Raw genomic sequence first — 22,523 nt, forward strand, 5'->3', positions numbered from 1 at the left:
TGTCACATCCACTACCCTGTTCTAGAGAAACGCCCAGCTTATGGCATCTTAGCAACTGGCCCGTGGGACTCAGCTGCTATGCTGCACCCACCCCCACTCAGGTCACCATCCACAAAGCCAATAGTTCACACGGGTAGCTGGGATATTTCACTTTCCAGAAATCCAACTAATGATATGAAGTTACCAACCTACATTTGATGTGGAAAAATTCAGTGACTTAACAATACCTCTCTTCTAGGAATAATAGTTGGTCAGAGATAATAGAACTCCAGACTTTCTACTGTAACTTTCCACCATACCATTAACATAAAATCCAAGAGATGTTGGGAAAAACAAAACAAAACAAAATCAGGGGTGCAGGGATTTCCTGCAGCTGGTTTCATCTTTTTTCCTTGGGTCTTCGTGATGAAGCAGACCTTAGCTTCCGGCTGCAGTTTAATCACACGGCACCCGGGCTACTGAGTATCTACAGGCTGCAGAGGGTACAGGGACTCGAGCCAAAGAGCTGCTCTGCCTGCATGGGCTATGCGACCCTCGGCAAATTACTTAACCTGCCTCAGTTTTCTCGTCTGTCAAATGGAGATAATAAGAGCTCCTACTTCGTGGGGTTGGGTGAGGATTCGTTGTTTCTAAAACCCTGCCTGGTCCAGATAACCTTAAATGAGGCTGTCCTCATCGCCGTCATCTTCATCATCACCACCACCTCGTCCTGGCTGTGGTTTTCTTTTTGTCCAGTCATTTTTTTGCTGGTCCAACGTAGGTGATTCCCATGGACAGGCAAGGCTAAGAACAGGGCTGGGACTCTGCCACTGAGGCCTGGACCAAGGGGGTGAGCTGTGGGACGTGGCTCCCTGCTCATCACAGCCATGCCTTCCCTTCGCACGCCCTGGCTGCGTCCCGTGACTGAATCAAAGACCCAAGTGTTTGTGGCAAGTCACTCAGCCCTTCCACAGTCTGATCCTGTCTAGCTCACGCGTACTTCCTTTGATAAACCTCCCCACTCCTTTCATCAGCAACGAAATAGGGAACAGATGCTCCAAAAGACTCCAGTGCTTGGAGGCCAGCCCAGGGCTCAGCTTCCCGGAAGGAGGGGACAGAAAGCAGGCCATCTTGACTCTACCTACAGCAATGTCCTTCACCTGTGTCAGCCGGAGGACAATTTTTTTATGAAAGAATTTTCTGGAAAGGTACAATTTATAACTTAAATTGTCAAAAGATAAAATCGACAAAACTTTTGTTTTTCACGGCAATCGTGCTAGTGCGGTCTGGGCTTTGCTGCCTTCATAAATGAAGTACATTGGCTATTCAGGACTGTGGTTCCTCTGTGCGTCAGGGAGCGTCTCAACCACTCATAATTTATTTAAGTTGACTATGCTTTCTTTTCCTACCTTGCTATCAATCGTGACATTTCCACCATTTATCCAGGAAACAGATAACCAAGCTTGTTAAGCCAGCACTTTCAGTATTAGATAAACTGTGTAAGTGGGTTCAGGGTAAAATCAGATTGAGGCTAATGAAGTACACAGGCTTTGGACAATAATTTTTCTCACTTTACACTTCAGATTTGGGGTTGAGTTCCACCTGGTTGAGTCTGTCCCCAACTAGATATTTTGCCATCTCTTAAATAGGACATGTTTTAGCAGACTTGTTGGTTTACTAGATAATAACCACCCCCGTGGTCAGAGAACACCTTTTCTCCACTTCCAACAGGCTGCCACCATACTGTCAATCTCACTGCCCTGTGTCACACGACTGTCCTCACCTGAATTTTACTAGAACATATAGTAGCACTTCTTATGCGCAGACCCATAGCACCTCAATGGTGTGACAGCACTATTTCCATTTTCAAATGATTCATATGAATTATTTGGTCAAGTGACACTTCATATCCCTGTTTAACGACTTGGTTTTAAAAAGGGCATGATCACAGACACACACACACACACAAATAAATAAATAGGCCCACCCTTCTTCCTTATTATTCTCTAACATATCACTTAAAACTTGCTTTGCTTGTGCCGGGGCAAACTCCACAGCTCATATTTTTCTCCTCTAACATTTTATTGTAAAGGAAAAAAAAAGTGGTTTGTTGGGGTAGTGAGGCAGTTGGTTCTCCTCTTTCCATCAGTAACAACAAGTTCTATCCAAGTTTCGTATTTCACACAGGCGGTTTGGGTTAGGTTATTCTTCAGGCCCCCTGGAGAGCGGGAGACCCTGAAAGTGATGGTTCCTTTAGGATAGCTCGTGAGGCTTTGCTGTGGCAAAGTACACATGCCTGACTGGATCAGATGTCAAAAGATAACCCAAGTGAAAGCAGCCTTTATGATACTAGGAGGATAACTTATCATAAAATAGTGATAAGATAAAAGTTATCAGCAAGCCAGAGTTAAAGTACTTCCTCATCCAAAGATGGTCAAGGTAATGGGAGGAGAGAGATCACAAAGAACAGAAGCAGCCCTGGGCTTATCCAGAGAAGGGACTATTCCAGTAGAAGGCCGGGAAGGCCCCCAAAGGTGGGGGACCAGAGGGAGACCCAAGCAACCCTCCATCAGTTATACCCCCCGGGCTCTCTGTTTAGAGATAGTAAGAAAGGCAATGAAAGAGCAGGATGAGAAAGCTACTCTTCCTCCCCACTGAGTCCCTCAGAGATAGATCATCCAGCTCAGTTTGCTTTTCAAAAATTTCCACAGAAATACTCCTTTCAGCAGAAGAAACTGACTCTGAAGGGTCTGGAGCTATAGCCTAAAGCCATCCAAACAACCCAGCATGGAAAGTCTGCTGTTCGTCTTACAAGTTCACGTACATTTTGTGTTACATTATGGCATATCCATGTTTATTTTTAAAAATTCTTTTCCCTCGGCTCTTTTGGCAAAACTGATGCTGGAGTGAGCTAGGTCGGGTTTACCCTGCAGCTCTGCACACTCGCTGTCTCATGGCCAAAATGGCCCCAGGATGTGGTGGTAGAAGAAATTTGCATCTACCCTGGACTCCTCCCTGACCAGGTCAGAAAATGAGGATACAGGATGTGCCAGGCCACTTCCCAGTGACAGGGAGAGTCCAGACCATGAGACAGTCCGCAGGTCTCAAGGAGCCCAAGGTCCCATGGAAAGTAAGCAGGTGGCTGTGTTTGGGGTCCAAACCCAGGTTTTGTGACCCAGCCCTGGTCCTCTCTTCTGTTGTGCTACTTCTCAGGGTCCCCAAAAGGCCCCGAGTCTACACGGGCAGCAGAGTGTCTAGAGAAGGAGGCCAGGCAGTCTCCCGATTTTCCTGAATGAAATGTTCCTGTGGCCTGTGACAAAGGTAGGACCCATTAACGCCAGGCTAAGACTCTCCCCGCTGGGAGAGCGGGCAGGGGAGCTGCGCTTAAGGCCTGCCCAGCGCCCACAGGACACAGCTGGATCCCAGCCTTGCAAACACAGCACATACACGTTCCAGAAAGGTACATCTTCTTGGGGGAGGGAGTAAAACCAGACTGAAGCTGTTGACTGTCTTAAAGACAGTTCAGTCACTTGAGAAGACAGGAGTGGGAGAAGGAGAGAAGGAAGTCCCAATACGGCTAAAATTGGAACCAATATAAATAATTTTGAATAACCAGGCACATTTAAAATATCTCTGTTCTCCTCTCTCCCTCTTTCCCCTACTTAAATTTTAACCCTGTTATTCCTCTAGAAATGGAGGCCAAATGAGGATTTCGGTGACACCATGAGACCTTCACTATATCGTTTGGTCTTAAGTAACTTCTTAAATTTCTGCATGATTGGGGGGTGGGGTTAAAACATAGAATCTGCACAATTTAAAGCTGTGGAAAAATCCTTTCACCCTAAAAGAAGACCCAAGGAAATTGTGGGAAAGAATGTATCATACAAGAATAGACGATGCTTTTCCAATTCTTTACAGACCACAAGTCACAGTCTGCTCCATGAGCAGGTGTTCCCAGCTCTGTGACTTTAGGGAAGCTGGCTAACCAGTCTCTGCCTCAGTTTCAAGTCAGATTAGAGGTCATTCATACCCCACTGGCTGGAGTAAGGATGAAATGAGATTCACAACACAGGAGTAAGTGCTAAATAGAGGGTGCCGACTAGAACTAAAGGACATAAATGACTACAGGACAAAGCACATTATAAGCAACCCTTAGGGAAGAACATTATAGAAAAAGGTTTTTTATTTCCCCCGGTATTTGCTATTACAGAGGGTCAAAGGGGCCCTCTGTACAACCTCTGACCAAATTCTGTGTCTCCACTTCCTGTAGTTCTCAGACAGGTCCCTCCTCTGCGTCCTCCTCCCAGCCTGAAGCAACCTCTGTCTCCTGGACGCCGGCACCAGCCTGGCCGGGGTCTGCCTGCCTCCGGCCACAACTGCCCAGATCAGCTCTTCAGGAATGTTCTAACCCCACCTGGCTAGGCAAGGCCCTTCCCCACCGGGCCCCAATCCTCTCATCTCTCATCACCTCCTGACTCACATTCTGCCCTCCCGTGCCACGGGGCACCCTAGCACCAGTCCTCCTGCTTCGCAGACCTCACTTAGGGTTATGCTCTTCTCTAGAAAACATTTCTGAAGCCGCAGACAGGGCAGGGCGGTTATCAGTTCTCCTTTCTATGCTCTTCCTCCCCAAACATTTAAAATGGTCAGTTCAGGTTTCTGTCTTGTCCCCTCAGCAAACCTATCTGGCTCATCTTTGTACTCCCAGTGTTTGGCCAACAGTAGGCTGGATACAAGGATTTGGGAAGAAAAACTGTGTAAGAGGATTCTGGAATTTCATGGGAATTTACAACAGCAGACCTGCCCCACTCACGCCCATGTTCTAATCCTGGAAGGAAGGGAGAAGGGCATGGGGACAGGACATGACTGAACACCTAGTGTGTATACCAGCGGTGTAGCCCGGCCTTACCTCAAGCTGGTGCAGGTCAGCCGGTCCCAGGACAGGAAGTGAAAGAGGCCCTCTCCTAAGTGAGAGGAGCTGGAGACAGGGAGGGAGGGAGGGTGGGTGCTAAACGGCAAATAAGTAAGTAGTGAGACCTGGGTGTGGAGCGCATGGGTTCAGGTGAAGGCCTGGGAAACTGGGAATTAATCAGCAAATCCCAGCAGAGGTCAGTGAAGTCAGGTATGCTAGGCTCTCTGCATCCTTTCTTTAGATAGGTTAATCCCTTCCACCAGAGGGAGGGGTGGTTCCGTAGAGAATGTAGGCCTGCTGGGCTCAGCCAGGAGAGGGGTAGAGCTCTGGGGAGTGGGCTGGCTACTGGCAGACCCCCGGGCCCCGCCCCAGCTCCCACCCCAGCCACCTCGGGCTACACTGTGACTCTCCAGGCAGATCTGCCAGCAGAAGAGAGGGTGCAAAGTATCTGAATCCTTCTGGTGCCTCTCTGCTCTTCGCTTACTGTATTATTAGTTTTCAATTCCTCTCTACTTACTAATTTAAATGGATGAATTGCCCGTTTGGGTTAGACTGGTCTTTGTAAGCACGGTGAGTGCAAGTTATTCCTGAGAGATAGGTTTGCTTGGATCGAGGAGTGGACGAACAAGATTTCTGAGGGTCAGAGGGAATTTCCTAGAGCCTCAATGGCAGAGGGTTTTGCCTCTCCAGGGGACATCTGGCAATGTCTGGAACATTTTCTGGCTGTCACAGCCGGGGGGCGGGGGCGGTTACACCTGGCATCTAGAGAGTAGAAGCCAGGGATGCTACTAAATATCCTGCAGTGCACAGGGCAGCCCCCACAATCAAACAATTCTTTGTCCCAAAATGTCAACAGTGATGCGATTGAGAACTTGCCCTAAAGGAATGTCAACCTGGGAGGACCTGGCTGGGAGGCCATCAGCTCAGGCAAATCTGAGTCCTGACACTTTTTCTCTAGACAAAACACCCATCCAGTGCCAGGTGCTTGGCTCTGTGCCAGAAACAGTGCAATTAGAAACCCCCTGCCATCAACAAGTGCCCAGGGGCCGTCATTAGGATAGAACCGTAAAGACAGGATTGCCATGTAATGTACTAATAGCATCTAGAAAAAGCAGCTGTTTCATGAGGGATCAGTGGGCTGCAGGAAAAATGGCAGGACAACAGAGGCCAGGGGTTCATTCTGGAGCTAAGTGCGAAGGGGCATACACATCTCTGGAAGGAAGCTGCCGGCCACCTCTCCTTTCAGCCTCCCCTCGCCCACAGCAGGACCCAGAGGGCAGAGGAGGAGTGAGCAGAATTCCTCAGTCCCCGATCTAGGAAGTTTTAGATGATTCCATTGATTGTGTGGGCATGGCTGCAGCCTCCTGCCTGCCTGGGAAAACACTTGGTATGAGCAGTCTCTTTAAAATTTCATCAGCTTGGGTTAACCTCTGCCTACGGAGAGGTGGCAGCTCTCAGGAAGCTGATGGAGAGGGGGAAAACACCAAATTTCACTCCTGGGTCAATTCACCTCTCCCATTCTCATGGTAAAGTTTGTCTAAGGTAAATACTGGCAGTGTCTTTTCGGATAACACCCTCTGCCTTTAAACGTGGCCATAGAAGTGTGGACGATCCACAGCAGTAAAGAAAATCTGACTCTCCACCTCCAGCCCTGGGAACCACGGAGAGCAAGATCCTTCAGGGCGACTTCCCAGCGAAGTTCAACCCTTGGCGACACCCTGGTTTTGAGAACAGTTCATATTTAATTTGATGTATGTGCTGCACTGTCACTCAGATATTTTATCACAGGGCCCTTTCCCGCCCCCCCCCCACATCACCTCTCCACTGGACCGCATCAGAACAACAAGGCTCCCTGAAAACCAGAGTAGCTCGTCCCGTAAGCACTGCTTCTAGTTCTTCCCCCAAGTTCTACAATACGAGTCTGTCTTCCAGTATTTCTGCAGGTTATGAAAACGGGAGGAGAGGCACGCAGGGGGAGAATCTATGTGGTAGATAGTTGTTCGCTACTCCAGAACTTTTCACTGCATGTCTGCTCTATCCCAGGCCCTATGCCCACCTGGGGACAGAGGGGTCACTATGACACCAGTGACGTGGCAGGCACTGTGGTTCGGAGCCAGGGCTCTGCCAGGCAATGGTCTAGTTTCACATCTCAGCTCTGTTACTTATTATGATGCTAGTTGAGTACCTTAACACTCTCTAATCTTTGCTTTCTTTATCTGTAAAATGGAAGTGATTCTATTAGGTTGGTGCAAAATTAATTGCAGTTTAAAAGGTTAAAAGTAATTGCAAAGACCGCAATTACTTTTGTAGCAACCTACTAGTTTTTAGCTGCTCTGTTTGTTCTTAGGATGAAGTGAATTAATAAATGTGAAGTCTGTGTACTAGACTGGCACACAGGAAACCCTCAGGAAAGGTGGGCTATTCTCATTCTCATATGTCCTACAGGTCAGCCAGTCAGCTCAGCATCCCTGATGGTGTTTGCGGGTTACCTGTCATCACCAGACTAAGGAATAACCACCTGGGAATAAAACGAAGGAATTTTAAAACTAAGGAATTTTAGTGTCCAGCTTCAAACTGCCATGAAGTCCAAAATACGCCTCTTCTCTTGTAGGAGCCCACAGAGCAATGACTGCGTCACAGCTGTTATGTACGACCCACGTTCAGAGGGAGAGATCCGTGCCAACCATATTTATCTGGAACAGCTTCACGGCTAAAGAAGAAGCTGATCTCCTCTGAGATCAAAATAACAAAGAAGAAGAAAGGGGGAACTTGCCAGAAGTTTTCTCCAGAAGGTCAAGGGAGCAGAGGAGGGCGGTGTTCCCGGTGCCCATATAATTTCCATACTGAAGGTAGAAATTATGTGGGACAACACAATCCTACTAAGAGGAGTTTCATGGCATCAGCAAACACAAACAGCAAGTATGGCAGCGAGGTTTTATTAATAACATTCTTTACTTTGTGTAGTTAAACTTAAGGGGTTGAAAGCTACTTGGTTTGTCGGAATGGGACCCAGACTTGCAAGGTGTTATGGGAAATCTAGCGCTACATGAGAAGAGGATATCTAGGAAACCAACGGGCATGTGATTTTGATGCAGGTGAGAGTTTCTCTTTTAAATATGCTATACGTTGAGTCCCTCTGGAGGCAGTTATAGTCCCACAGAAGTCTCTAAGTAACTCACTATGAAAGGTTATCTTGCTCAGCTTGTACTTTTCAGAAACAGAATGTACAAGCCTCCTGGACTCTGTTCATCTGTGTCTCAGGGTTAGAAATCCCACTTCTCCTATTCAGTTAATCAATAACTGTCTACTGACAGCAGCCATAAGCTCAACCAATGTGGAAGATACAAGAAAATTACAAGATGGACAACAGTCAACTGCTAACCACTCTCCCCATCTCTGCCCAGCGCAATCTATGTACAACATTGTTCAACAATAAGAGAAGCATCCAGTGCGATTAGACCAAAAAAAAAAAAAAAAAAGCCTCTATCAAAAATAATACCCCATGGTTTAACGGGCTGTTTCTACATCTGTCCTCCTACTAGTTCTAGAGTTTCTTTAGGGAAGAAATTACTTCCTATTTATTGCTATATGCATAATATTGTCTGACACATGATACTCAATATCATTTGTTGAGTGAATGAAGAAATGGATGGGTGAATGGATGATGAACGTATGTATGTATGTATGTATGAATGAATGAGTGAATGGTGACTGAAAGGTAGGACTTAGGGTCAAAAGAAGAAGTAGAGCAAACCAGATTGGAGTAACAAAATGAAGACAAAAACGAAAACAGGTAGAAAATCTTTATGGAGCAAGAGTATGTTTTGAAAAACAAAGCAAGGTACGTTAGATAGATTGTTCTATGATGATGTTCACCAAAAATTGCTCTCATTTTAAGACATTTCCTCTCACTCAGTCATTAGAAGAAAATGGCTATCAGCCAGTCACAGTATCTCCCGTAAAACCCTTTGGATATTTAAAAGTAGTAGCTATTTATGCTGTATCTGATTTTGCTCACAGTTGTATCCATAGCACTTGGCAGATCATAGATGCACAATAAATATTGTTAAAAGAACGAGTTCATGAGCTAAGCTTCCTCTTTCCCATGGCCTTAGTGATGCTCCCTGGTCCATACACGAAGCCAAATTTCAGAGTTTCAAAACTTGCTTTCCAAACTGTTTCTGTCTTGGGCAAGATTATTGAATTCGAGTTGCCCAAGCTCTGGGTAATATTAAATGATGATGAAGCAGGCTTGATCACATATGTTTCTAAACATTCAGGCGTCAGAAACCTTTCAGAGCTGTGAACGCAGCATCTTTCCAAACCCATCAGTCCTCCTTTTCAGAATACAGCCAATTGCACAAAATGTAGTAAGTTGGCCAAACGCTCAGCGAAGCATCCCGCAGTTTAATGTAAAGGCAATGGTCGGTTTCTTAGAATGATGTGTGGGCGCCTGTGGGATTCCCGCTCCCAAATTTCTTACTTGTTTAAAGTCTGATTTAAGTCTGGCCCTCCCTCCTTGAGCTTCAACTCAAGAATAATTGGATTAGGAAGGATTCTGCCTCCCATTCACATTGTCTTTCTTCTACCAATCTTTTCTCTGATTTAAACAAAATCCTGTCCCTGAATTTATTATCTACTAGTTCTTTCCACCAGCACAGAGTATACGAGTCCTACTTCCACACTGAAGACAGATGCTTGGGAGAAGAACCTTGAATCGTGACCGACGTCTTACTACCCATCCCTGTCGTCTGGGAAACCTATGCCTTCTTCCCCTTGAATTGTCTGTCTCCTCCCCTTCAAAAAAACCCTCAACATCCTCCTCCTCAGAATATTCCTCTGAGACTAACGGCCTCCTGCTTTCTCATCTCCCTCTTGCCTTCTTGCCTCCTTCTCCCCAGCTATGTGCTCACCTACACATGTTGTCAGCCCTGGTTGGTGGATTTAAACTTGAGAGCACAGACTACAACTTCTATTTTCTTCACAAACTTGACAGCACTCAGTTCAGAGCCTTGCAGACAGTGGGATCCTAACGCAATGGAGACTGACTCCAACTTCAGAAGTGATTCCCTGGGCATCACCTCCGTTCAGCCTCTTTCATGAGACCCTGAGCTTGCTCGGCATCTGTAGCTCCACCAACCTCTCCCAAGTCAAGGGCTGCAAATTATGTTTTTAACCTCTACTCAGGGTCTGACCATAGGACAGTACATTAATTTTTGGCTGTGTTTCTAAAAGATTCTTGCTTCTGTTCCTAAGAACTCCGTCCCATAAAGTTTTTGGTTGTGCACTTCCCAGGTCCAGAAACCCAAGAGTGCCCATATCACAGACTTTGAGTTAAACATTCAAAGTGCAGGGTCACGTGATAAATCTACATTTTTGAGGACCATTTTCATGCTAGAAAACTAGCACCACTACTTTGCATGACTCTTTGCAAACATCAAAAACCTAGTACCCAATTGTTGTTGTGCTAACATGTGCTTTTCAAAACAAGCCATGTTCTTTTTCATGATACTTTTCTACAGTTTATGCCCTTTACCTCATTCTCTTGACTTAACTCCATTTAGTTCTAGTCAGTTTTGTGCCACTCTACTTAGCCCCTATTTTCAGATAACTTTCGTACCTGAAATACTGAAGACCTCTTGCACTCTAATAAGTTGTATAAGTCACAGATAAAGCGTGTTAAGATAAAGATCTGCGCAAACAGAACCTCCTGAAAACCACCCCTTCTTCCTGCTACCACGGGAGGGGTTACTGTGAGATTTCTAAGTAATGCTTTTGGCTTTAATCATGGGAAAGCCAAGGGAGGACTAGGCGACTTTCACAAATCTTTATCCAAAACTACAGATAATTTTAAGAATCGAGGATGAGATTACCACTGACCTGCCTTAGAGGAGGCTAACCTGGTGACTTGGGATGCCTGTTAAAAGAATGCTGTCCATTATCAAACATTTCCTTGGGAGTATTGGACAGAGGCGTCAGTGTGACTCCTACCTGTGAATAGGCCCATTTGGACTATGTCTTTCTAACGTACGTGTCACTCGATTCTAATCATGTTTAACTTTGCTTGTTACTAGATAGATGATACCTTTCTGTCATGTTTCATATTTTTCCTGAAAAATCAACTCTTTTTCTCCTTATTGAGGATGTTAAGAAGATTCACTAGTTTTTACTTGGGACTCTTGACTTGCCCCTGTTGTCCCTGCCACCTACACACACACATACACACACACACACACACACACACACACACACACTTTCTCCCACATCTCACAATACTTTCTTTCCAACTGAAGATGCATGGCTAACAATCACAGATGGGTTAACCCTTTCCCAGTTTTGGAAACGAGGTCTATACACCAGCACGTTAACCAGAGTGGACAGTGTGGGTGATCCATACAACGCACAAAAGGCAGAATCCTGCTGGCACTCAGCATTTGTTCCAACCTCACACTTGTTGAACTTAGATTTAGTGCTAAATCCATTCAGACTAGAGCAAAGACCTCTCCCTCTTTAAATATGTAGACTTTTAGGTAAACTTGAGCAGACAATGCCGTATCTCTCAGGGCTGATGCTTAAACACCCTGTAAAACTTTTCTTACCTCCTACAAAGAAGTGCGCGCTCCCCCACCTAGTCTGATCACAGAATTACTACCCCGTCTTGAGAACTGTTCAGGTTTTCTAAAAAAGACCAGACACTGCAGACTGACATAAACATCAAACCGTCCCTTTTATGATTCCTAGATATGATGGAGAAATTCGCGGGCTGAAAATTAAGTACATAAAGCGGTGATTACAAATGCCTGTTTCCCTGACAACTCCCCTCCCCCAGCCCTCCTGTGACAGGGAAAAACCAAAATGAAAGTGAGGAGGGGTAGCAGAAAGCCATGCTGGGTCTCAGCCAGCCAAGGGGATAAGCAGCGCGCGAGCAACCGACTCGGAAGGAAAAACAGACCAATCTGTTTAGGTGGGGGTTGCATTTTGTGTAGTATTTTTGTGGTTGCCATAGAAACGCCAGAGAGAGAAGAACATGTTACATGACACAAAAGAGACCGATATGTAACAGGAACCTTCTCCCAGCTTCATCTAGTGCAGGAAAAAAAAAATGATTTAACCCCAGGGGGCCTGGGGTGCCGGGGGAAATGGAGCCCAGAACGCGGCTCGCAATCACCGCAGGGACGGGAAGGCTGCCCCAGCCGAGCACAAAGGAAAGGTCCTTTGGTAGCAGTGAAGCCCCCTCGCCTTCCGGGGCTGCCCACCGCGTCCCCACTGTTGCCTCGCTTCCTTCTCCTCCGCCCTCCACGGCTCCTCTGTCTGTACCTACCCCTTCCAGAGGATTTCATGAAATCCAGCCAAGGAGAGAATAATCGTGACAGAAAGAGGGACAGAAATCCGCCACGCCCAGAGGTGAAGTCGCCTGGAAATAGCACGCGAGCCGCACAGACCTCCTTCCCGGCGGCCCTGGACACATGGACTTGGAAATCAGAAACTGAAAGGGAGCAGGCAGGGGTGCAGGAATCACCACTAGTTTATAGGAGCTGTAGGGCAGCCAACACTGGGAAGAAAGGCGAGACTCCACCCATGGGGTGGACCCTTCGGAGGGGGAAAAAAAAAAAGAAGTGGTCCTCAGCTGACGTCTCTCCCCCACCCCATGTCACTTCCTTTTAAAGCTACGATTTAGCGGTCACGGGGAGGGAAGATTGGAGCTGGTGTAATATGAGTCACTCCCAGACCCTTCCGATTAGTGTATGGAAGGGCTTCGTCGGCTTCACGTTTGAAATCTGGCTGCAGAACCTGCCAGAGTCTGAGACAAAGCCCGCTAGGTGGCCTTTCTTCTCCTTCCGCGTCTCTCAAATCCTGTTGCATCCCTGGGCCCAAATGGCTCCTCCAAGCTCAGCTCGGACAGCCGGCAGCCTGGAAATTGTCCTAAATGGGCTCCTGTTTGATTCAGCAAGTACACAATCAGTGTGTTCTGTAAAATACCCGCGCTCCGACACCCCCCTCACCTCTCACTGGTAACGCTGTGCTGGATGGAGGTTGCGTTCCGCTCGGAAGAGTCGCCAGGCACCTTCAACAAAACAACACCGAGAACTCCGGAGACGTGAGATGTGAGGAACGCGAGAAAGGAGGCTGGAGGTCGATGTACTTTCTCCGCGCAAAGTGGCCACCAGCGTTGATTGCCACCGCGCACACGCACGCATGCACGTGGCACACACCCTGCGATGTGTTAGGGACCTTTGGAAAATAAGAGTGTCTTGACAACTTTGAAAAAGAACGGGCTGTTGAAACTCCAGATATGCCAGGTCTCCAACTTTCCTTAAAAAATTATTTCAGTCTCCAAATCGTGAAGATGTGTGCGCTTCAAATGTTCACTATTAGAACCCTTGTCACAAGTAATAGTTGAGGATTTACATATGTCTTCTGTGTTCAGCCCCGTTCTTTAGATGCTTGCAATCTACAGGGGAAAATAAAATGTTCACAAATAACTTGAACACACTGCAGAATTAAGAACTACAAACGTGCTAAATAAAAACTGTAAGAAACAACAACAAAACAGTGTGCCAGGTGAACAGAGAAGGTGGTAAGAGCTGGTTTGGGCTGTGATGGGGAGTGGAAGGCATTCAGAATTCATGAAACAGGTTTGGGCTGGGCCCTCGAGGGTGTGTGGCATTTCCATAGTGCTGGGAAGGGACAGGTAAAGCACACCTGGGGGTGAGAAGGAACATCATCTGAGAATGTCAAAAAGGTCTGCACAGGAAACCCATTGGTGGCAACGGCTTATTTTAATATCCATGGGAAAAGAATCTGACCATATGGAAATGCTTCTAAAAATGTTTATAGAAGTTTCTTGCAGCCAATGCAGTGTTTGAGTCCTCTCTCATAAGTTTTCAAATTATGTTTTAAGATCCATTTGTGTCAAAGATTGTGGAAACCTGCAAAGGTATTTCAGAGTGCTTCTTAATAGTTAGACTGATTGTTTTTCCCATTTGAATTCTGAATGGAAGTTTATTTCAAAACCTACAAGTTGCACAAATTTATGCTATCTTTATGACAAGTACAATTAACGATTTCAGTAGAAACAATATGAAATTAAAAATTTTGGCAATTGCAAGTCTTATCCCAATCTCACTTTAATATGCCTTTATTCCATTGTGATCATAGTTATTATCATGCTTATTGCTACAGTAACACTTTGCTTATTTAGATGCTGCTCACAGTCTTAATTATCTCAGAAATGTAGCTGAGAAATATGGGAGAGAATAATGACTACTTCTAAAAATTTAAAGTGGAAGTATGACATTCATGGATTAAATCCTATGCACTTTATTTAGAGTCGATCTTAATTTTAGATATTTTTATTTAGCTATTTCTATTTAAACAAGGATTTGTGAATATCTTAGGGTCACCATCTAACAATTCAGTTCAACAAATACTTACTGAGAATCTGTGCTACTTGCTGAAGGTAGAAAAACTTGAATAAGACATGGACATTGTCCCAAGGGGCTCAGCCTTGGGAGAGACCTGTGACAGTTAAGGTGCAGTGTAAGGGGGTAATTACTGACGTCTGTACGAGGTTCACAGAGGGTCCCAAGAATGGGGACAGGGAGGTGAGGGAATCTGTTCACATCATTTCTTAGCTCACAGCAAGCTGTAAAAGGGGTGAGAGTGAACAGTATATATTCATCAGTGAGACTGTAAGAAATGAATGCTGGTAGTTGGAGAGATTTAAAAGGAGGTAAGAGGCATAAACTGGTAACTCAAAAAAAGAATACACAAATAGCCAATAAGCAACAACAAAAAAGATGTAACTTCACACACAAATGCAAGTAGAAAGGAAGAGATGCCATTTCTTTGCCTAGCCACTTATCAGACATTCAAAAACGTGTAATGTGCAAGGTAGGGAGGATGCCATGCAAAGGCTCTCTCGTCTCTTCCAGGTGACAGTAAATTGGTGCACAATAGGAATTGTGGCTGATTCGAGAAGACAAAAAAGCAAAACAACAAAAGAAGTGTAAATAATAAAGTCAAATTGGTATTTGGAATCTATAATCTTACATTTAATAGTTGTATATTTCAACCAACTCTAATTGAGCCTTAAAAATGTGTCATATATGTGTCTTTATGACCAACAAGCTCTTAAGTCTATAGTGTTATTACTGCAATCATTTTAAGTACACTCAAATAGCTTTAGCATTAACCGTCTGCCAGGAAAGTACAGAGGAACTAGATAAGATTCCCTCCTTGATACATGATTGTGACCTAAGTCATTCCCCAAACATTCATGTTTTAAGCCTTTTAAAAATTGTTCTCAGTAGTCACTTAGCTCCTCTCTCTTCTCCATATCTTCAGGTCACTTCAGCCTGGCAGGGGTGACCCTGGAAAGTCATTCATTTCCTCCTCCCGTACTCAGGCAATGAGCATCTGGAAATCGTATGACACAGGAGCCAATCTCCGACGATAAGAAGAACTGAACTCAAATCAATCAATGCCCAGCTGATGGGCAGCAAATTGAAGTTACTGGCTTCAGGATCTAATTTTAAAAGACAAGGTAACACAAAAGAATACTGAAAGTTAGCTCGTGTGTCCCTCATAACGAAGTGAAAAGAGATCATGTCTTTGGAGTGGTATTTAAGTCTGGATGATTTTCAGCCCTTGCACGCCACACTATTGTGGATTTTCACATTTTAATAAGCATGGATTATTTTTATGAACAGTACACTAGAGCATTTTCATTCTTGAAAATAAATATTGTACCAATCGTTGACATAATACTTTTCTCCATTTGGCAACCATTTAAGCTTACGGCACTTAGAGGATAATCTAATTAAAGTGTGGTTCTGGACCTACTGACTCAGAAACTGCATTTTAACAACATCCCAGGAGATTCATACACATGTGAAGTTTGCAAAGTACTTGTTCTAGTCCAAATCTCTAATTTTTCAGAGGGTCCGCTTGTCCTAGATTACACAGTGAACACGAAACAGCTGAAGGAAAGCCTCCCTTTTTGATGATTCCTACCTTAGAATTCTTTCCACTGTATTCTCCAGGCTTTCAGATGAAAAAGCAAGTCTGAAAGAAAATCTATGGGCATAAAAATGTTAAAAAGAGAATGTCTGCTTAAACTCACGCTCATTATTCTAAGTGTGGTTATTAAAAGTTCATCTGTACTCTGTGCATTTGAGTTTATACATAGTCAGTTTCACCCAAAGAAAATTAGTCTTGGAATTTGGCAACCATCAGACCAAAGTTGGCAAAACGCATATGACATTTTTTCTCCATGATCACTCATTTTGGTTTCAAGCCAAAGCCAAGTCTAGTTCAAGAAATCTTCGCTTCTTGCGAAATGACTGATTTGCAAGAGGTGGCAGAGAGTCCTGATTCTTTATGTAAGTTTTTGGAGCCTCAGCTTCCTCAGACATAATATTCATGGTCGAGATGTTTATTTGAGGCAGTATATGTGAAGCCCCTGAAATAGTATAGAACCTCAAAAAATGATCATTTATTTCTTCTCTCCTCATCCCAGTCATTGAAATACAGATGACTTCCAGATCTGTATTTCAGGTTGGCATCTCTTTCCTAAACCTCAGACGCATTCACCCAGCAACCTGATGAATGTCTTCATGGAGAGATCCTAAAAGCATCCCCAAAACTGACCTCTTGGCCCCAACCTTGCCCGTGCTCTGGAGTCCTGTTTCACGAGTTTCTGGTTCCCTGTTTTGGCGAATGTTGACTTCAAAGATATCTCTGATTCTCCCCTGTTCTTCTTGCACCTCTTTCTCCTCACACCATCTGTTAATTTTCTTCTTAAAGACACTTATGAACAGCCCTCTCCTCTTGTTGCCACTGCTGCTGGTTTAGTCCAGGTCCCATCACTTTTCTCTTAGTTGACTGCAAAAAACCTTCAACTTTTGATTTCTGCATAAAACTCAAATTCCTTTGGTTAACATGCTAGACCCTGTGACCTGGCCCCACCTCGGTCTCCAGTCTCCTCTTGTGCCTCCTTCCATACTGGCCAAGGACCTCCCTCTTTCACCTCTCATCAGCTGACTTCCTTCTCCCAGCCTTTGAAACTTGCTTATCATCTCCTCCAGGAAGTCCTCAACTCCTTCAATATGAAGAGTGGCTCCAGCTGATAGATATCAGTGCACTGACCACAATGGCACTGAATTGGTTGTTTTGTGTATTTATTACCTACTAACTTGTGAGGACAGGCTCTATGTTTTCAAAGATCTGACATGTCACCGGGCTCCGTAAATGCTAACTGAATGAATATACATGATCACCTGAATCACCTTTTGCTACAGGCAGGTGAAACTCTCAGTTTCTACTCCAGTAACTCAAAGAAGTTCTTTTCAGGCATCCTCTTTATCCTGGTTTTCATATGTTATAAATACATTTATGAAAAAGTTTTAAAAAAAAGAAAAAGAAAAAGTTTTACCTGTCCATAAAATCACCTCCCTTTTTTCATTTAGTGTGTTCTTTTCCAGTCTTCGCTCATACGCATGCATATTTTTTAGCTATAATCTTAGTAGTGTAGAAAATTCCATTACATTTTTATTTCATACATCCTAAACAGATTTCCTTACTAGAATTTTCATAATTATTTTCTTAATGGTTTCCAAAATAGTGTACCTCCTTAGTACACAATAATGTTCATATCTGTTCTCCTGTTGGGTATGACCTGCTTCCCGCATCCACCTACTATGGATCGTTTCTCAGTTTCATTTGCTTCCATTTATTGAGCACTGAGCAATTTGAATAAGATACTACTTTTTTTTCCATTTTATGTATGAGCAATTTGAAGCTTAGCTGGAGCAAATCACTTTCTCAAGGTTGCATAGCTGGTAAATAGCACAGGCAGAATTTCCACTCAGATGTGCCTAACTCAGGCCATAGTTTTAACCTCCATACTGCACCACCATTACGACGAACATGGTTTTCTCTTTTTTGGGCGACGTCCTAAAATAAAGTCGCACTGAATGTACTGATACATGTGGCTCATCACCTCTTCACTATCATCAGTTAATACCTTGAAAATGTTTTGCGAGTTTCACAATTTTAAATAATACCAATTTTAACTTTTGTACATCACATGTGAAGTTCAAGCTCTTTCAAAGTATTCGTTTTTGCCTATTCGTGTCATTTGTAGGTATTTTGTGTGAGACCTATTCTTACGCATTGACCATTTATGCCTTGATCTTGGAATTTATCATTTGCATATAAATTTTAATTTGTCATTCTGTTTCTTTTATGATCTCAACTGCTTCAACAATCAATTCTTTTTTCCCCACTCATTGTCCTATCATTCTGTATTTAACTTCTTATTTTGAGTCCCTCGTTTGTGTATGGTACAAGATGTTTAAGTTGATTAGCAAATTGCCATCCTTTCATACCATTTCTTAAATGTCTTCCATCGTTTTTGTTAACCTAAAAGGCTACCCCCTGTGTGGGGGACGTGAGCCTTTTTCCAACTTGAAGCTGCAGAACACAGCTCTGCCAGCCAGACATTTCCCAAAGGACCTGGGTGGCCCAGGACAATGGGCGTCGCCAGTAACCGGAGGCAGACCTGTAGCAGCTGGCTGAGCGGGAACCTTTGCCAGAGGAGCAAGGCAAGCAGGTGACTACTGACACGGCCAAGCAGAAGAGAAACCAAGACACCTCAAAGAAGAGAGATGGAGGTGTGGTTCCGACCCCTTGCATGACTCCTGGGCTGTTCCTGTCATTGCCTTGCTTCCCGCTGAGTGACATTGGTCACTTGAGGAAACTGTGATATCCCAGGGCCCCCACTGGGCTGTGGCAGGGCCATCGAACACACTGACACAGCAACTGGCAACATCTGGTCCCTGAGCTTGTTACTGCTGTGTTTTCTTGGGAGCCTTGCTACGCTCCCACCCAATATGTTTTCCTGGCCGATCCATGGAGACGGGGGCCTTTGGAATATTTTCTCTAGTTGCCGCACCTTGGTTCAGCGTTCTCCAAATCCTGCTAAGAAGATTGTTCTGTTGAATCAGGGAGCACGTTTCCTTGGCTTTGTCACTGATTCCGTGTCCTCAATGTCTGCGCTCTGGGTGCCTGCGTCGTGAGCACTGCCAGATAGGAGCTCACGAGTTCTTGGGACTAAGAGATGTGGTGGCCACACCCCCACACTTAGCAGTCACAGAGCTTGGCCCCTGCACTCATGGAGAACCAGGATATACACAGCGTGAGCTGGTCTTGACATGCTCACACCCCCAGAGTGCCTTTATTGGAATATGTGGTCTGTCACATCACATTTTCCATGAGCTGGTGTCCCGTCACCTGCGCACATCTCTTCCAGATAGATCTCCAGACTTCAAGTGCTCACCTCAGGGGAGCTGGCTCTTCTGATGACCCTACACGGAGCTGGCCAGCAGGGAGCTGGAGGGGGGATTTCCCAGGGGCTTTTAAAATCAATTTTTTTTTGCTGAAATGAAAAGAAGGATCTAAGTTGTTTCTAAGAGAACCCTCTTAGTGGATGTCTTAACGACCAAGGTTTGGCTACATTGTGAAATAAACTTTTTCAAACCAGTTACGTGGTTGGGCCTCGAAGAAAAAAAGGGGAGGATAAAGGGCTTCAACATTTCAAGTTAGGGAGAAAACGTACCTTTCCCTGTCCCCACCCTAGCACTGTGCACTACTCCTCCCCTCCCACTTTTCTTTGTAATCTTTGTACTGTCTGTATATTTTTATAGAATATTTTCCAAAACAACTGTATCTTGAGAATGGAGGGTGAGCAAACTCAACAGTGTAACAGAATCACTAATGAGACAACAAAGAAACCAATTACTGAAAAAGAAATAAAAAGTGTAAGGATTGGAAAAAAAGAAATAGAATTCCCATTATTTATAAACACGTTCGTATAAAAAACATTCCAAAGGAATCTGTAGCTAATTTATTAGAATTAGTGAGCTTTACAAGGTCAACCTGATAACCTGAGTGGCATCTCCATACCATACCATGTGACAGGCTGCATTTCCCAAAGATGTCCATGGCAATCTCTGCCACACCACGGACACTTCCGCAGCGGGACTTAGTGCTCCCCCATCACGAGATGGGGTTTCCTCCCCCTGCCTTGAATCTGGTAGCCTTACGACTCAACTGCAACCGATGGAGCATGATAGAAGTGATGCTGCCTGTCTCCCAAGGTTCTGTCAGAAAAAGCTGAGCAGCATCTTCCTGGGTCATTGCAAATGCTTGGGCTCTGCAAGGTCACTCTCAGTGGTCCTCCTCCCAGAACCCAGCTGCTAAGCTGTGACAAGCCGAGGCACATGAGAGGTTACATGAAGGGCTTCTGTAAACGGTCCCGGAGGAGCCTCGCCTGTGAGTCAGTCCAGAATGGTACCCAACCTATGAGCAAGGGAACTTCCAGATGGTCCTCCCAGGCATTTGAGTCAGCCCAGCTGTCCAAGTCTTCTCAGCAGAGGACCTGGGCATCTTGGAGCAGAGCAGATAGTCTTACTGCATCTTGTCTGGCTTGTTTCCCCACAGAGGCCATGGGCATAAGAAAAGGGCTGTTATTTCACAACACTGTGTTTGGGATGGTTTGTCATATTGCTTTGGGTAGTCAAAACATACACAATAATGAAGAGTTAGAAAAATGAAAATAGTTACAATAGCATTATAAAAACTCAGTCACTTGAGACTGAATCTAATGAAAGATGTGTATAAGACCTTTATACAAGAGCTATAAAGCTCAATTAAGAGAAATTAAAGATTAAAATAAATGAATGCATACACCACGGACACAAATTCAAATATTTATGTGAAAATGTAAATTTTCCCTAAACTAAGCTTTTGATGAAAACTAAGCTTTTCCCTAAACTTAGATCTTCATCAAGATCTAAGCTTTTGATGAAATCAGATGTGTAAGCTGATTCTAACACTTACACGGAAATGCAAAGAGCCAAGAAGTACAAGGAGGGAGAACCCACTCTTTCAGATCCAAGAGCTATGGGCATGTTTTATCAAGCTACATTGATTAAAACAGCCCAAGAATAGAAAATAGACCAATGAAACAGAATGTAAAGTCCAAAAATAGATCTATGTGTTTATGGGTTCTTGATTTATGATGATGGTGGCACCATAGGGAAGTTGAGAAAAGAATAATCAGTAAAAAAGCTAAAATAGTGCTGAGTCAAATGGAGAGTCACACAGAAAAAATAAAACTTGACTCATTCCTCATGCCATACATAGAAGTCATCCTTAGGTGCATTGTAGATTTAAATGTGAAAGAAAATAATAAGGCATCCTGAAGACAAAATAGGAAACCATCCAAAGTAGGACTTTGGAATAGTGAAAGTTTTCTTTAATAGTGAAAGATTCACAAAACATTTACCATAAAGGAAAAGACTGAGAAACTGAATTATCCTAAAATGAAGTTCTGTTCATTGAAAGAAAGACAGCATTAAGACAGTAAAAGGCAAGCTACAGAGAGTGAGAAGATATTTGTTACACCAATGACAAAGATCCCTTATCCAGAATGTATTAAAATATCATTCAAATCAGTCAGAAAAAGTCAATCCTATAAAAAATGTGAAAAATTTTAACACACACTTTCCAAAAGAGAATATCCTAATCACCGAGACACATTTGAAAAGATGATCAAACTCGCTAGTACACATGCATCATAACGACAAACATACACAAGAGGAAATACACCAGCTGTTGGCAAGAATATGGCGCAGCCGGCACTAACACCCCTGGAGGGAGGGAAAAGAGATGCCACCGCTCGGGAAAGTCTGTAATGTGTTCTGATGACGTTGAAGACATGCATGCCCTGTGACCCAGCAACTCCACACGTAACCATATGCCCAATAGGAATCCATGCACATGATTCAGTAATCTTGATGGCAGCATTATGTGTCATAGCAAACAACTGCAAACAACCTGATGGTCACCAACAAAAGAACAAATAAAGAAACCCTCCAATATCAACAAAACACAGTATGTGGACCTCTTTTGAATCTTGCTTCAAGCATACCATCTTTTAAAAAACTATGAGACAGATGAAATTTGAACCTGATTGGATATTTGAAAATAATAAGAAATGGCTATTAATCTTTAGGTGAGACAATGGTATTGCAGTTATGGGTTTCTTAAAATAAAAACAAGAATCTTTGTCTTTTAGCGATATATACTAAAATATTTATGGATAAAATAATATGAGGTCTGGAATTGGATTTAAAATAGTCCATTGAGGGGTTGGGGGGAGTGAAGAGAATACAGATGAAACAAAACTGGCCATCTGTAGATAATTATTAAATTATCCTTCTACTTTTATATATGTTTAAAATTTTCCATAACATAAAGTTTAATCAAAGGAAGAAAAAAAGTAAAGATACATTGGATTTCCTGCTCTCCAACAAGCCTTCCATGGGGCCCCAATCCCAGCTACTCCCTGAAACCCAACGGCTCCTCCAGTTCTCCTAGCCCCTGGGCTCACCTCTTTATTACACCATTCCATGACTGTATCACTCCCATGCATCAGTTCGCCACCTGAGGGCAAGGACTGTGTCTTTTCTAATCATTCTTTCCATCAACTCCAATCACAGTGCCTGGCAGAAAAACAGATACTGGACATTATCTCTGCAAGTAAAAAACCAAAAGCAATAAAAAT

The 22,523-nt window shown here is 44.0% G+C and overlaps 1 protein-coding gene across 2 annotated transcripts in view; it reads right to left on the reverse strand.

The window, feature by feature from the left end:
* Positions 1-13,289, reverse strand: part of AGPAT4 (1-acylglycerol-3-phosphate O-acyltransferase 4) — a 104,637-nt gene extending 91,348 nt beyond the window's left edge. Inside the window, exon 1 of one of the 2 annotated variants that reach the window (XM_033103680.1) lies at positions 12,895-13,289. The gene's annotated coding sequence lies outside the window, so the exon portion shown is untranslated. Of the gene's footprint in view, positions 1-12,212; positions 12,466-12,894 lie in introns of those variants that run through there. The other variant, XM_033103679.1, reaches the window with a different exon arrangement.
* Positions 13,290-22,523: the final 9,234 nt, after the last annotated feature.

The sequence above is a fragment of the Rhinolophus ferrumequinum genome, chromosome 3 (assembly GCF_004115265.2).
Source record: "Rhinolophus ferrumequinum isolate MPI-CBG mRhiFer1 chromosome 3, mRhiFer1_v1.p, whole genome shotgun sequence".
NCBI lineage: Eukaryota > Metazoa > Chordata > Mammalia > Chiroptera > Rhinolophidae > Rhinolophus > Rhinolophus ferrumequinum.